Raw genomic sequence first — 16,098 nt, forward strand, 5'->3', positions numbered from 1 at the left:
CCGCCGGTAGCTTGGGCCCAAGGCTCCGCTGCCGACGTATCCAGATTTTTTATATTTTTTTTAATATTGTTTAAGATTTTATTAAGAAAAATATATAAAATTAAACAAGAAATAAATATGTGGAATAATAATAATAATAATCTTTATTTCAAGCCACAGATACAAGCTCATTAATTAGTTAGTAGGATACTTACGAACTATGTTAGTAACAATATAATAAGCTAACTATACACCAAGCGCCACATGCAGCTTTAGGCTGTGATTAATATATTTACAATCTAGCCTACTTGCTATTAAGCTAAGTATGCTGTTGGGACTGGCTCGCACCCTGCGCACCAGGGATGCGCATCTTTTGCGCATTGTGGCATAAAAGCAGTCGACGCGGGCTTCTGCAAACATCGCTGATGCGCTACAGAAGCGAGGCAGTCCCATCAGCACCCTGAAGGCATTATTATATTGAACGCGAAGGTCGTTGTAGGACTTTTGCTTGTATGTCGCCCACAGGCTGCTCGCATAGAAGCTCGTGCAGTAAGCTCTAAACAAAGTGATTTTCACTTCTTTGGAGCATCGGGCAAACCTGCGAGCGATCATATTGGCCCTCACAGACAACGCCCTTCGCTCCCTCTCTATGTCACAATCGTCTTTGAGATCAGTGGTAATGATTTGCCCTAAGTATTTAAACAGGTAAACTCTATTCAAGGTCAAACCACAGAGTTTAACGTCAGGCACATTATTATCATTGTTTTTACCACCTTTCTCAAATATCATAAAATAACTTTTGTTTACATTATAAATTAAGCCGTGACTATTTGCATAGTTTTCACAAATTGCGAGTAATTTCCTCAGACCACAGACCGATGCGCTCAACAGTACCATGTCATCTGCGTAACTGATGTTGTTTACACAGACGTGATCAACATGGCATCCGACATGCTGACTGCTCAGCGCAACGATCAGGCCATTGATGTACAAGTTGAACAAGACAGGGGAGGTAAGACCCCCCTATCTTACGCCACACTTCAACTTATACGAATCAGAGTACGTGTCTGACCATTTGACAACATTGACCTGATTTCCATACCAAACTTGCAGAATTCTAACAATATCGCTTGGTACTTTTAATTCATCCAATTTTTTCCAGAGTATGTCATAGGAAACCAAGTCAAATGCTTTGGACAAATCGAGGAAGGCAGCATAGACTTTAGTTTTTCGAGATGTATAATAGTTAATTGTGTGTTTAAGACATATGGTCGCACTTTCTGTGGAAAGTCCTGGTCGAAAACCAAATTGGTTATCATGAATTTTCACATATTTATTCAGCTTCGAGTTCAGTATTCCGTCCAGGACCTTCGCCATAATTGTCGCGAGTGATATAGGCCTGTAATTATTTTTATCAGTAAGATTTCCCGTTTTGTTTTTTACGACAGGAACAACAACAGTTTTCATAAGTTGTGATGGCAGATAAGAATAGTTTAGACACAGAGAATAAAACATAGCTAAGACTCTAGGGGCATGAGGCCCCGCATACAAAAGATGCTCGATGCTGAGCCCGTCGTGACCGGGAGATTTCCCTTTGGATATTAAAAAATATTAAATAGCCACCCGGGGGTAGTGTAGCTTCAAAACAGTGAAAGAATTTTTCAAATTAGTTCAACAGTCAAATATTTCCTCTCTACAATATTAGTACAGATAATAATTGGATTTGAACATCGACTGGAAGCTTATAAGTTATGCACACGCAATGACTGCGTTGTACAGGTTAAGATTATAAATGCACATATGTATAACAAAAAGCAATAAGTCAGAACATACAGACGGACGGTTTGTACATAATTCAGCAGCGACAGGCGGCAGGCACGAGGTTCTCGTCACTTAGCTTCCGCAACTTGATAAATTATTCTGTGGGTTATAAATCATAAAGCATGGCCTGTAGAGAAAATATCCTACAGATATAACTGACGTTCATTATTTGTTGCACGTAATCTTGGTGTTATATACGTAAACTTTTTGTTGCCTAAGAAATTGTAAAATTCAAAACTCTTGTGACCTGGTCTCAAATAAATAGCACGAATGATACGTACGTAACTAATCATTTTAGGTTAGATATCCAGACGTGGTCCTATAGGAATTAAAAATAAATAATAAAAACGTTAAAGGTTACAGGGCAAATAGATTTTTTGGGACACATATCTCAGGTGTCCTCAGAAAATCCTACCAATGATTCATCAAAATCTGACAAGTATTTAAGGAAAGTATAGAGAACATACAAAATTATTCCATGTAATATGTGAACTAAAATATTCCGACAGGGATTACTTACCCTTTGTAATGATAAGTTTTGAGTTAAGTACAAAGCACGTTGGATATGCCACAGAAAGAATATCATGTGAAGTGAGCTTATCCTGGATGAAACGTTCATTCCACTGCTTACTGTTGTGAAAATATATTTATATTTGGTAATTCTTTTTTGGACTTAAATGCTAAAAATTGAATTTTGATTGAATTAAATATATATATTTTTTATTATTTAATAAAACTGCATCTACAGACGCTTGGTCCGTACTCTTTTTTGCACAGGTTTTAGTTATATTCTTGTTTTTGGTTTATTAATATAATCCCTATGCTACATAGTTTTAAATTAGTGAATTACCTTATCGTTTACAAAAAGGCTGCAGTTTATTGAAATGACGGTTCTTTAAATAAATAGAAAACAATATTTTACTGCTACTGTTATTTTAAATGTGCTTGTATTTTGACTTCTTGCAAAAGAATCATTTTATATCTCATCAATCATGGACGCGTTGACGGATAAAAAATGAAGATTTTAAGGACAAAGTGTAAAGAAAATATTTGTCAGAAGACGGATAAATGTTTTTAAGAAATGTCGACAACACAGTTGTTTTTATATTAAAAATGCGAGCGAGCAAACAGGTTACTTACTTGTTGATAAGTTTTCATAGCCGGTAGACATCTGTTAATATTTATTGGACTAGCTGTCGCCCGCAACTCCGTCCGCAAGCAGTTAAAAAACATTATAAGGGTATGAAAAATAGATAGTAGCCGATTCTCAGACCTACTGAATATGAATATAAAATTTCATAACAATCGGTAAAGCCGTTTCAGAGGAGTACGGTAACTAGCATTGTGACATGGAAATTTTATATATATAAGATAGAGGATCGATTGTAATACATCTTTCCTTCTATTTATCATCTCTGACGAGTCACTTTCCAGAAAAGGATGTGAGGCTTTATAATTTCAAGTATGCATAACATTATTTTAATGTACTTGTTCTGAATTTATTATTCTACTGTGTTATTAGGCCTTCTATACAATTTAACATAATCCTATCTTATTCAATAGACGTAGGTTATTAGCGACATATGTGACGCATTAAATTCGATGTAGGATTATGACGAATGTGAATTTAGACGTAATTTGATTTCATTTTACGTTTCTCTCCCATCTTATGAGATATTAAGGAAACCAATCTAATAAACGAATATATTAAGGCACAAGAAATATATTTTGGAATAAGTATGACATTATATTTATATAACCACAGATTATAAAAACATATTTTGAACATTTTAAACCTTATTTATTCGTAAATTGAACATTATGATAAAATAAAGTAAATACTTTACAAAAATATTATGTACTGTCTTCGGTACAAAAACGTTCTCTCATTTATACGAGTATGATGAAGAAAATAATCACTTCTTGAGTTTCTTTGATTCATTACAACATACACACACACGCACGCGCCTTTTCACACTATCTATATACATTATGGTCCATAAAGGAATATAAAGTAAACAATTGGGAATCTCTTATTTGCATTTAGATTACGTAAAGGAAGCGTACATCCGAATGTATTTTTTTAAATTAAATTGTAACAATTTCTTTATCGAACAGGTAACAAAAAATTTGCAATTATCTGTTTATCGAACTGCACTGAGTCTTTATTCGATAAGTAATCGTGTAAGCGAATAAGTTAGCTGTGGTGTAACCTGCCATTAAAATCTACAAGTTTACATTTAAAATACAAAGAAAACGTAGGACAAACGTAAGACAAAAATGATTTCAAGGGTAAGAATTTGTCTTGCATTTAACAAAGTGCTTGCTTTTCGTTGCACGAATTAGTCGGCTCGCCCAGTGAAATACCACGACCACAGAAGACAGGCGTAAAGTGGAAGTAATTCTGCGTTTCGTCTGATGAGTGTGGTGCCGGAGGCCTAATTTTAGTCCTCTTTCCCTTTCCACCCTAAGGAAATGATGGGAAGGGGAGGTGAATTTGATGGAGGAGGAGAAGCATAGGAAGGTTAAATATTCTCTTTTTGTGCGTCTCCGTCTTCGTCGATTGAGGGTAGGCAACGCATCTGCAATTACGAATGTCTACGGGCAGCGATCGCTTCGCCATTTCGGCGAATTCATGTGGCCGTTTGCCAACTTGTTTTATAAAAAAATATTAAAGATATTCTCTCCCTCCCTATTTCTATTTGTTGTTTAATTCCTAAGGGCCAATGGCCTCTCTTCTTGACCATCTTTTTTATGTGGTCCTTGCATGGCCTATTTATAGAATTACTAATTATTAAACCAATTTCTTTTTCAGATTACTTATGTCGGTCTTATTATGTTGACATATTTTATTAATAGTATAAATTGTGCAACAGATATGAAGCCTATTAAACCGGACTTACCAGAAGTAGATCTTTCAGGATTAGATATTCCAGAACTAGATATAATCCAGAAGTTAACAATTAATAAGATAATTTTGATTTTTTCGCAGATTATTGATTTTCCCAAATTAATTAATATAATATTGCTTCTATTGAATTTCTTAGCAAAAACTGTTAATCTGAATTGATTCAAGTGCTTTTGAATTAATAATATATGATTTCATTACAGTTTTGTTTTATTTACCAGAATATTACGAAAATCTCTTTTGATTTATTTTCGTTTGCAAATTTAATTTGAGTTGACGATCCGGTACAAATATTCTTTGAATATATCCTTAGCAACTTGTTTCTTTTCTTTGTTAATCCTATTGTACTTACAGCAAAAACACCTGAAAAAATACACACTATCATGTCATCCATTATCTATGAAAATACAGACGTAACGATTAGTATGTTTTTCGTACACCGATAAAACTCACTGTTACAGTATGCGGAATACAAAAGTCAAAAAATTTGGTTACATTTTACAATTTAAACGATTGAGATTTGTCGTATTAAATGTTATGAAGCAAATACCTTCACTTTCTGTCCGTTATTCAACAAACAAACCAAATATCATAAATAATTTAGCATGAAACATGTTTTAGGTAACGTCAAGGGTCAGATCGTAACATTACACATTGCCTTAGTGACGCTTGATGAAAAGGGAAACCTCGACAGCATGTGTAATCGTTTCCCAACTGAGGATCTTTTAACAAATATATATTTTGTAGGGACATTTAAAAATTTATAAATTTAAGGAAACGTTTTTAAGGTCCATATGAGAATGAATTTTGAAATATGAATACACGAAAAGTTTTTACCTAATGTTACTAAATTGTTTGTAATTTGAATACATGGTTCCATGGTGTAATGGTTAGCACTCTGGACTTTGAATCCAGCGATCCGAGTTCAAATCTCGGTGGAACCTATAACAGAGACTAAATACATAAGTTTTTTGACTTAGATTGATGTGGACCCAAAAATGGGTGAATGATTTTAATAGACTTTGTTTTTAAGACAAATTACATTTATATCAAAACTAGCTGTCAGCCACGACTCCACTCGCGCGAAATTAAAAAAAAACTTAATGTTCTAATATAGTCTGGAAAACACAGGGACTATAGATATCCACGCCAAATTTCATCCAGATCTGTTGAACCGTTCGGGAGATACCTTCAAATAAACGTCTATTCATCCATCCATCTAAACATTAGCATTTATAATATTAGTAAGATTAGTAAGATAAACAGTATTTTACAAAGTGATCCGCTGTGCTTTTTTGCGTTATGCTATAAAATATAAATCTGTTAACAATAATATTTTTAAAGTTATTAAATAATAAATACAGATATCGTCAATTCTATTCAGTAAACACGTTCAATGCCACTATAATTTTTATGTAGTAAAGGGAACTCGCGGGTTTAGTCGGTGGCATTGAACTTGTTAACTATCAAAGTTTTTACTTATAAGTGGACGCCAACTTTTATCTGTGAAGAGTTTTAATTAACTATCTTGTACCGCAGAGACCAGAGAGAAGCTCCCAGATAATTGATTCTTACATAGCTCAATAATCGAATACGCGAGAACTTCGCTCATTACGGCCAACTTTGTACTTCTAGACACACAAGTTAATAATGTTTGTGGTGATATAGAGAGTTCATTTCAAATGTTGATACGCTTGATTTCTTGTGTAAATTAAAGAGTACATTAAAATAACATTAATTCATGTCTTATACATATAATATTTCAATGGAACTGCATACAAATAACAACTCGAGTTACGAATACCAACTGGCAATCGGAAACTTGGCAGCTTCAATTTAAGGCACGTCAGCCTGCCTGTTGTGAAAATCGGATAGCATTTGCAGTCTTTATCTTGAAAACGCAATACATTCACCTTCATTCTATTAAGTCTTTAATATTATACAAGAAATTTGCAAGTTACAGCGAGAATAAGATAGAAGTGAAATTATTCAAGCCAGAGAAGATTTAAGGAGTTTCATTACAAATTTTGAGTGGTGTGTTTCCTCGCGCATTTTCAATTTGTTATGCAAATTATGTACTTGGTTTCTAAGATTACTATAGTCTTAGATTTAGGTTGTAATATATTTTAGTATTTGTACAAAATAATTTTTAATTAATTACTGATATATTAGCTTCTTACGAGTGATAACTTTATTTTAAACTGCCACCCGCGATTCTGTCCGCGCGGGATTAATCAAAACTTAATAAGTAGCCTATGTGTTCTTCCAAACTATGTTCTACATCTATGCCAAATGTCAGCGAGATCCAGTCGTTCTGGATATACGTTCAAACAAACATACATCCATCCAAACATTCGTTTACATATTAGTATCAGTAAATGATATTTTAACATATTCTACGATTATAAAATTGCCCATAAAAAACAATTATATTTTTTCTTTATATTACGTTATATTAATTAGTGTATATCAATAAATGGATATGAAATATCTGTTCTTACATTTGCAGATTTTTTTTCTAAAATGGTTCAATCTTTGTAAGAACCCTTACCTCTGGGACAAGGTTAAAGTATTGAATGGCTATAGAATCCATTCTGCGTTTAATTTAAATACATTGTTCGAGTTTATCGTAAGGGTTTCTTTATGTTAATGTTGTTTTGATACGAGAACGTTATGAGGGACTGTTCGTAGTAAATTGTAATGGCAATAGCTATCCCGAAACTCATTCGCCCTAAACAAGCGCCTGTAATAAACCTATGTAATTAAGAGGTTTGAATCAAGTTTTAGGGACAAGACAAAGGTTCCTCTACTCAAATATTTAATTAATTGTCTATTGCGAACTTTGATGAAACTTACTATACAATAACTTAGAGTAAAGGTTCTTAGTAAAGGTTTAATATTTGACATCTTTTCAATTGTATTAGATGAAAACCTTACTAGCGGTCGCCCGTGACTTCGTCAGCGCCATAAAATAAATATTTTTTAATATTACCGTGTTCACCAACTACCTGCCTCTAAGTTCCCTTAAAATCCGTCCAGCTGTTTCAGAGATTATCCGGTCCATTTATTCCGGATTATCTCTGTGGCCAAACAGACAGACACACAAACATTTTAAAAATTGGCTCTTCGTTATCAGCACTACAAATAAATCATTTGTACGAAATATGATTTTTTTCTATAATACGTACAGACACTCCAATTTTATTAATGTATAGATAAGCTGTTATAGTAACATTTATTCATTTATCAACCTGGAACATATTAAAGCTGTATTAAATCTTACTTTAATGTTATAAATGTCAAAGGTTAATAGATGGATGTTTGTTAGAAAACATTTCCAGAACATTTCAAACGATCTCGCTGAAATTTGGCATAGATGAACATAGTCTACAAGAACACAACCGCTACTAGTAATTTTTTTTTTAATACAGAAGAAGTCGCGGCCGACAGCTAGTATAAGATAAATAAAACACACAGCATAAATTCATCGCTATGTCTGACAGTGGCGGAGTTGTCAAATAGCTGTAAATTAAACCAGTTCATTGTGAACGTTAAAACAAGCAAGGGAAATGAGCTGCGAGTCTACACAATGCAATTTCGTCTCCATTCATGCAATATTTGTATGCAAATGCATTATACGAGATACCGCTGTGCTACTAATGAATATGTAAGCTATTTACTTATTGCCAGTGACCCTAAAATTGTCTCTGTTGTTTAAATAATATAATGCAACTTATTAATTAAATAATTTTGGTAACTGTTACTGTTATTATACGAGTATACTCGTATATTCACATTAAGTATTACTACCGTGTGAAAGATTTTTTTTTAATAAATGAATCAGACATTGCTCTACCTAGATAAGTATTAGAAAGAGCTGTTGAGCTAAGGAAAAGATTATCTTACTAAAATTGTAAATGCGAAAGTTAAGATGGAAGGATGGATGAATGTATGTTTGTTAGAAGGTATCTTCGGAACGGCTCAACGGATCTTGATGAAATTTGGCACAGATGTAGAACATAGTCTGGAAGAACACAAAGGCTAGTTTATTATAATTTTCTAGTATTTCTTCAACCGATCCAACTGAGCTTAAAATTTGTGCTTTAAGTATCACGAAAATAATCGATAAGCGTATTGGAAAAAGAAAAATTATTAGTGACTACTATTACTTTAAAAATTTATTTATTTTATTAATTTTAGGCCATAAAATTATCTTTATTAAGGGTTGAAATTTAAATTTAATTTCGTAGTCTTAAATCTTAACATAATAATATTTAACCGGCAAAGGAACACATTTTAACATAATCCCTTGAGCACACGTATTCATTTTTACGCAGGAATAATTTTTGTGTTTGTGATATTTATTTATGGAGGTTTAACTTACGCATACGTTGTCTACTTTATCTTTTATATATACAAATGTTCACATAATACTTTAGAATAAACACATGTATTTACTTTGTAACATTTCACTTATTGTTTGCGTTACCTTTTATTATGTAAATTACGTCATATATTCTCACCAATACAGGAATACTACTAGAGGCCTTTTTCTCTGGTATTCGGGGAAACAATCTTCAAAAGCCTATTGGGAGAAAGGCATAGTTATAAGAGATTTTATTCACTGATCATACTAATTAATTTATTAATTCAATTATACCCCTTCAGAAGCCATCCTCAACTGCGACTGCAAGGGTCCCTGAAACTCCAAAGGAAAACACCGAGATCCTCTCTACTAAGCCTCTGCACGCCCCTGGGAAGATAAAAAAGCTCTTACAGGCCCTGTCATAAAAAATTTACTTGACGGTTTCACATATTTTGTTTTTCATACATCTATACACACACATACAAGATTATCAGTAACGGCTACTTATAATAGTCACGGTATTTTTCCTGGATACAAAACAATCAAAGTATAGAAAATTTCTATTAAGTACCAGGAAAATATAAAAACTCATATCAGAGACGTAAAATGTACAAAGATGAATCAACAATAAGCATTTCATATACCCACCCCATAGTGTTTGGAATGAGCCAACGTCTGACTCCAGACTTCCAGACAGTATAACAAAAGAAAACCGGTATTCATTTTCAGTACCTACATGTGTGGAGTACATTTAAGGTAAGTTTCCATTGATGGCCATCGAAGCGGAACAGACAAGAGAGGAATTAATTTCAGTAGATACTCTGAAGTAGTGAGATTACAAATTAACGAAGTATTAGTTGAGTTACTATTTAATTAGTCAATTAGTTCTTCATTAATCACTTCATAAGATTGCTAAAATTTGATTCTTACCGTTACCAAACCAATCATCGTACGTAAGTGTAGTTCAGTTGAAATATATGTTTAAACTAGTAAATAGTAATGCTTCTGAAAACGACTAAGTTGAGAACGTGGCAATTTGTTAACGTCTCAAGTTTCGGAGTATAACTATTCTCAAAGACTTCAAGATTCAGTCTTCGTTATGAGTTCGAGTTCGTACTACTTTATGTTGATAAATCAATGGTCTAGGATAAACATTTTAAACTTATAATAGCTATTGAATTTATTTAGCTTTTTTAAGTTAGTTTTAGAATATATTTATCAAAATTTATTACAATTATTATCTGATTTTCCATATTTATTCTATACGCCCGTATTTGTTTACGTTCTCCAATTGTTTTACTAAAAAAAACAAACTCAATAAAAACCATCCGTCGTGTAAACTAGTTGTATATTGAACAATACGTGAACGGATAAACCTTTGTTGTCATGTGTATATTGGACACGAATGTTTCGTAATTGAGACAAACAATCGATGATACTGCCACGAATAAAATAAAACAACGGATATGAATTTCTTGTATAAATAAAATTTGTTTGAACATAACGAGGATTTTGTTTATTACTTCTGGCAACTGTTTTGTAGAAAGTTAAATGAAGTACAAATTGATTTAAATGTTTAAGGATTAATGTAAGATATTTAAGAAAAGTAAAAATTATTAAGTAACTTAGAAAAAAAATAATTAGAAATTAGCGACCGCGTAAGATATATGGTTTCAATAAAACTTATATCAACTTTATTCCTTACAAATACTTCAACGTGAAACATATAGTATTTCGTACTATTAAATATAATAATATATGGTACTGTAGAATGAAATATATGTGTGAAACTTTCTGGATGACCACACTTTAGGTGCCCGACTATTTCTACACCACATCACGTGCCGCGCGTCAAATGAACCATTTCTCGTGCCGTTTTACTTAAACGTTCTTTTTGAACAATATGTGACGTGAAAATATTACCACTTATATTTATCGTTTAAAGATATAACGGTTTCTTTGCAATAATATAGATATCAAATATCCCATTCTAAATGCACTCCGAAATAACAATAATTATAGATTAGCTGTCGCCCACGACTCCGTCTGCGCGAAATTAAAAAAAAAAAAAAACGTAAAAAGAAGCCTATGTGTTCTTCCAGACTATGTTCTACATCTATGCCAAATTTCATCGACATCCGGCGAGTCGTTTCGGAGATACATACTTTCATACATCATCATTTTTCAGATTTCATCCATCCATCCATCCATCCATATAAATATTCAAATTTATCATTATTTTGTTACGTTTTAGTACATTTTCCCACCACGTAACCCTAGGCCGCAACAAGGATTTGATTTTCGACGTTCGAAATGTGCGGTGCATGTTCAGTTATTAAACAAGAGAGCACGAAACAAAAGCCGTGACATGGTTCCAAAATTCGATTTTAAAAAATCGAGTTTACACATCATACACACGGAGGAATGTGTGAGGTTTTCTATTAACACCGATGAAAAGAGTTCTATCTGAAAGTAAAATATTTCAATGGCAGCTGTAAGATGAAACTGTTCCAACAGAAATAACTATACAAAAACACCTTATTTCTGTTTTTTTAAAGAGAATTAGAGGGAAGACACTATATTTTAGTACATATGTGTCAGCTGTGGAAACTTCGATAGAATTCACATTTTAGCTTTCTCCTTAGTCTATCTAGAATATATAAAAGTATATTAGAAGAACATCAACCCTTTTAGTTAAAGTAAATGTTCGAGTTTACCTTATATTTCACAGTACGGAAACGCCTCGTAGCTGGATCCCGGGTGTGTTGTAAATTATTAATGGCAATTTTATACGCCATATTATCGTGAGCCCGACGATGTATTGACATGAAAAAGTATAAAAGTTTATTACAAAATAAATTGTGTCTCAGTGGTTTGATAATATAGCATTTGAGCATCCGATTTAAGGTTGAATTCTCAGCGATGAAAATTACTTCAGGGTATTTTTCTATAATTACATTGTTGCTTATATCTGTGCCATTATATATGTACCTAACAGTTTGTAGCGTACTTATTTACTTATTGATTTACCTATCATTATGTTATTTATTATATATCATTTATTTATTAATCGACATTTATATTACATTCACACATATTTATGTTTATTTACATTATATTTTACATACAAAATTTATTTTTATAAGAAATCGACTTTCTTTCCATGTTAGAATAAAAACTACAAAGAATTCATCAAAGGGCTTACGGTAAAGAAAAAGATTTGGAAGTATGGCAAAGGGAGTATAAAACGCTTTTCAGGAAGGTTTTATAGGAAATACTGACATACTGAATACTTTGAAACAATGATTTTATGTTGCATTGACCTTGAAATACAAATACTGTTTATTGGATATTTCTTTGGCACGCGATTATATGTATTATTAATTATAATCAATAAATTCGTAATACGTACTGAGGACCTAGTACTAATATTTGCGATACCCGCCTTCGTGACCTCATCGACAAAATATATGAAAATTTATATAAGTTAGTGTACTTTAAGTCCGATAGGGGCGCTGAATAAATTTTAATACAAATTTAGTCGATGACGGTACGATGACGCTGGTCACAAATATTCGTGGTAGGCCCTCTGTTCTTCTGAATAGGTTCAAAATCTGAAGCAGAAAAGCAAGCTCTTTTTTAAGGTTTTTTTTTTCATTAACAACCATTAGTTATAGCTCAGCGGAATCTAACATTAAATTAATTAAAGAAAGCTATTTTGAAATTAATAACAAAAATAAGGTTTTGGCAGAGGCCATAGGTATTCATATCTATTTCTAGACGAGGATGGGACAGCACGGGATGGGACTGGACAGAACGGGTCCCATGAGTGTCGTTCCAGCAGACTAACGGATATAATACACGTAAGAATTACTTTATGGCTTCCTTTATATGAGTGGACAGGTATTTTCCTGTTGTCAATTATTAAAGCAAAATTCATTCAAGTACCTATATGTTAATTTAGGTATGTATTTATATCAAAAAGCATTAAAACGGTGAATTTCCACTGCAAAACACCTAAGTAAGACTAAGTTGTCATTGCGTTTTTTTTATTACATAAGGATGGCATTATGTTTTGTGGTGCAAAGAGTACCAGACACCAGCGTGAGAATGTGTGGAAGGACCGCTACACGTAGTAGCCTGCAATCTCTGTCTACCCCTTTATGTCCTAGACGAGAGTGTGCTTTTTTCGTTGTTGTCCTCAGTTCATTTCATTGTTCTGTTTCATTGACAATAATTCGTTTTTCGTATATAGAGATTTTAAAAAGAGGAATTCTTAAAAAACACGAATTGAAATATATTGTTTTTCAAGATTTATGTGACATTATTGCTAATACGTTTTGTTTTATATTGGTGTTTGTATTTCCTTTGGTATCGTGAAAATAATTTAAATCACGCATTTTGTAAATAAAGTAACAGATGTTCATGAAAGGTTTAAATTAAAAAATCGGTTGAATTTATAGATTTTAGATATGTTGTTTCATTTTTCCATATATTACAAAAATGTAATATATGTGCTTTCTTTATTCTACGCATACTTTTTTTATTGTACTTTTGTTCTAAGAAGTAACTTAATAAAACTCATATTGATGTATTAAATAAGTCCTTGGTCTGACATTAATTAAGGTTCTAATTTGTAATTTGTTTTAGAGGATATAGCTTTTCACGTCGGTTAAATGATAACGTACTCTTATATAAGTAATTCTAAGGAGTAACTTCTTTTTATCGACAAGTACAGTAATGATCACGCCGCATGAAGGTTTAGTCGTTTAGATAAGAGCTCACTGTCGTTCATGTTATTTATGGAGCCACTGTGAAATAGAGACATCATGAAGCTTTTACTTAAGAAAAAGCTTTGACATATTTAAAAGTTTCAGAAACTTTGATTCATAAAACAGTTTATCCGCTTATTGACAAAATTTACACAATGCTTACACAAAAAATAGTTTCTCTTATTATTTATATTGATATTATGCAAGCTTTTAACAAAAGAAAGTAACAAAGGAAAGAGTTACAAATATTATCAAGTTTAGAAAGTTTTTGAAATGTATTTTGTATTGGGTTAATTTTTTTTTTCTGAATGTACGCTTTGAGCTAACGTCCAACTGGAATATTTTGCAATACGATGGACTTTGATGAATTTTTTTCTTTTTTTCTACATACCTTTTTTAGCACCAGTGTTACATTTTACCAGAGAAAAAGTGAACCATACAAATAATCAACTTCTAAAATTAAGATAAAAGATAAAATAATTTATGCTCATTTATTTTTCCCGCAACACCATAAACATGTAATTGACGTCTGCCGAAAAAAACTTTTTGAGGTAAATTTGTAATCACGCAGGCAATTTCGCTGAGTTCATATTTTTGTGAATTTAACATCCATTTTTTGTACAGGGCGATACTCGTATGTAATATTTAATGTTAGAGCCAAGAGAGTTTCATCTGTCGTGTCGTACTAAAAAATATTGTAGCAAGTGCATTATTTTACATCATATTGTCCAGAGGTACCGAACCTTTACGTATCAATGTTTTTCGTAGTGCATAATGAATTTTATGATATGTGACGTGTCCAAAATTTTGTGCCATTTATTTTCTTCCCCTGATATAATCAGTTACTAAAAATATCTATTATTAAGTAAGCATAAAATTAGGTTACCTTAACTCTATTCTATAAAGTAAGCTATGAACTTTGGTTCATAAAAGCATCATTTTATGTAGTTAATACGTTGAAGTTAAGTTGACTTTTTAATCCATATAAATCTAAGTTCGTCTTATGCCACAAAATCAAGAAGATTCTAGCTTTTAAGATGCTTAAGATATCCGAGTGAAACTAAGCTTTTAAAAGTATTTACTTTGTGCGTAAATAACGTAGGGGATCTTTTTTAATAAATATTATAGTTAAATAAAAGCTGTTGGAAAATGAACTTCCTGAATGAAAAGTCCTGTGATAATTCCTACCACAACTTTTTATAAATAATATACTGAACTTATACGTTATATTAATATGTATTGCTAATTTTAGTAATACAATAAAATGTAAAAAAATTAAAGAAGTTAATTTTGCTAAATATATTAAAATGTGTTAAATGACGGGACCGGGACGTTAAGGCTATTTGTATTCAAAAGGGTTAATAACTTTTAATGTAAAAAGTCTTCGTTGCTTAGACTTTTATTAACAGCATTTTTGTGTGGTTAAGGAAAAAGCCTTAATTTTCGTCATGTGTAAAATTACATGTTTTGCTAAAATAATAGAAAAGAAATATTTAAATACTAAAACATTTATTTTAGCGAACATACATACATACATTTATAGTAGTTACATGTGAACCTAACAATAATTTAATTAAAAAAAAAACTTCCTGTAAAAACGTGATTTTCGTTGATGGAAACATTTCTCCAAAAACTACTAAACTTAAACTCTTATTTGGTACTGTATATAAGAACCTATAAACACCTAAATTCATACAACAAACAAGGACACTAAATTAGTGACATAACGTCATGTTAATGTTTATTACGCAATCGATAAAGTTTACAAAATAAGTTGCTAAGTAATATCCGACGACTTAAGTTGAAGTACTCTACGATTATAATGTGAAGAAAACTTTGTTAAAATATAAGCAAAACTTCTCGAAGGAAATACATAATACTTGCCCCTATCTCGTCTTGTTACGTTATCAATGAATAAGAAATTCTCGAAGTTTTAATGTTATACAGAAAAGTTTCTGCTAAACAATGCTAATATCTGAAGATTAAAATCCTTTTTTTTGAAGTAACTTGAACACTTATTGCGAGCTTGATCGTTTAATCTTTATTAAAGTTAAACTCTTTTCAAGATTGTTATTATTTTTTATCATGGCATGATTAATGTTAAATCATTATTTCTAAAATAAATCTATATATATAAAAGAAAGTCGTGTTAGTTACACTATTTATAACTCAAGATCGGCTGAAACGATTTGACTGAAAATTGGTGGGCAGGTAGCTTAGAACCAGGAAACGGACATAGGATAATTTTTACC

General features: G+C 32.0%; 1 non-coding gene across 1 annotated transcript; it reads left to right on the top strand.

Moving 5' to 3' along the window:
• Positions 1-5,580: 5,580 nt before the first annotated feature.
• Positions 5,581-5,652, top strand: Trnaq-uug. The gene has a single exon. It is a non-coding gene; the product is annotated as a tRNA-Gln (tRNA).
• The last annotated feature ends 10,446 nt before the right edge of the window (positions 5,653-16,098 follow it).

Source organism: Papilio machaon, chromosome 1 (genome assembly GCF_912999745.1).
Source record: "Papilio machaon chromosome 1, ilPapMach1.1, whole genome shotgun sequence".
Lineage (NCBI taxonomy): Eukaryota > Metazoa > Arthropoda > Insecta > Lepidoptera > Papilionidae > Papilio > Papilio machaon.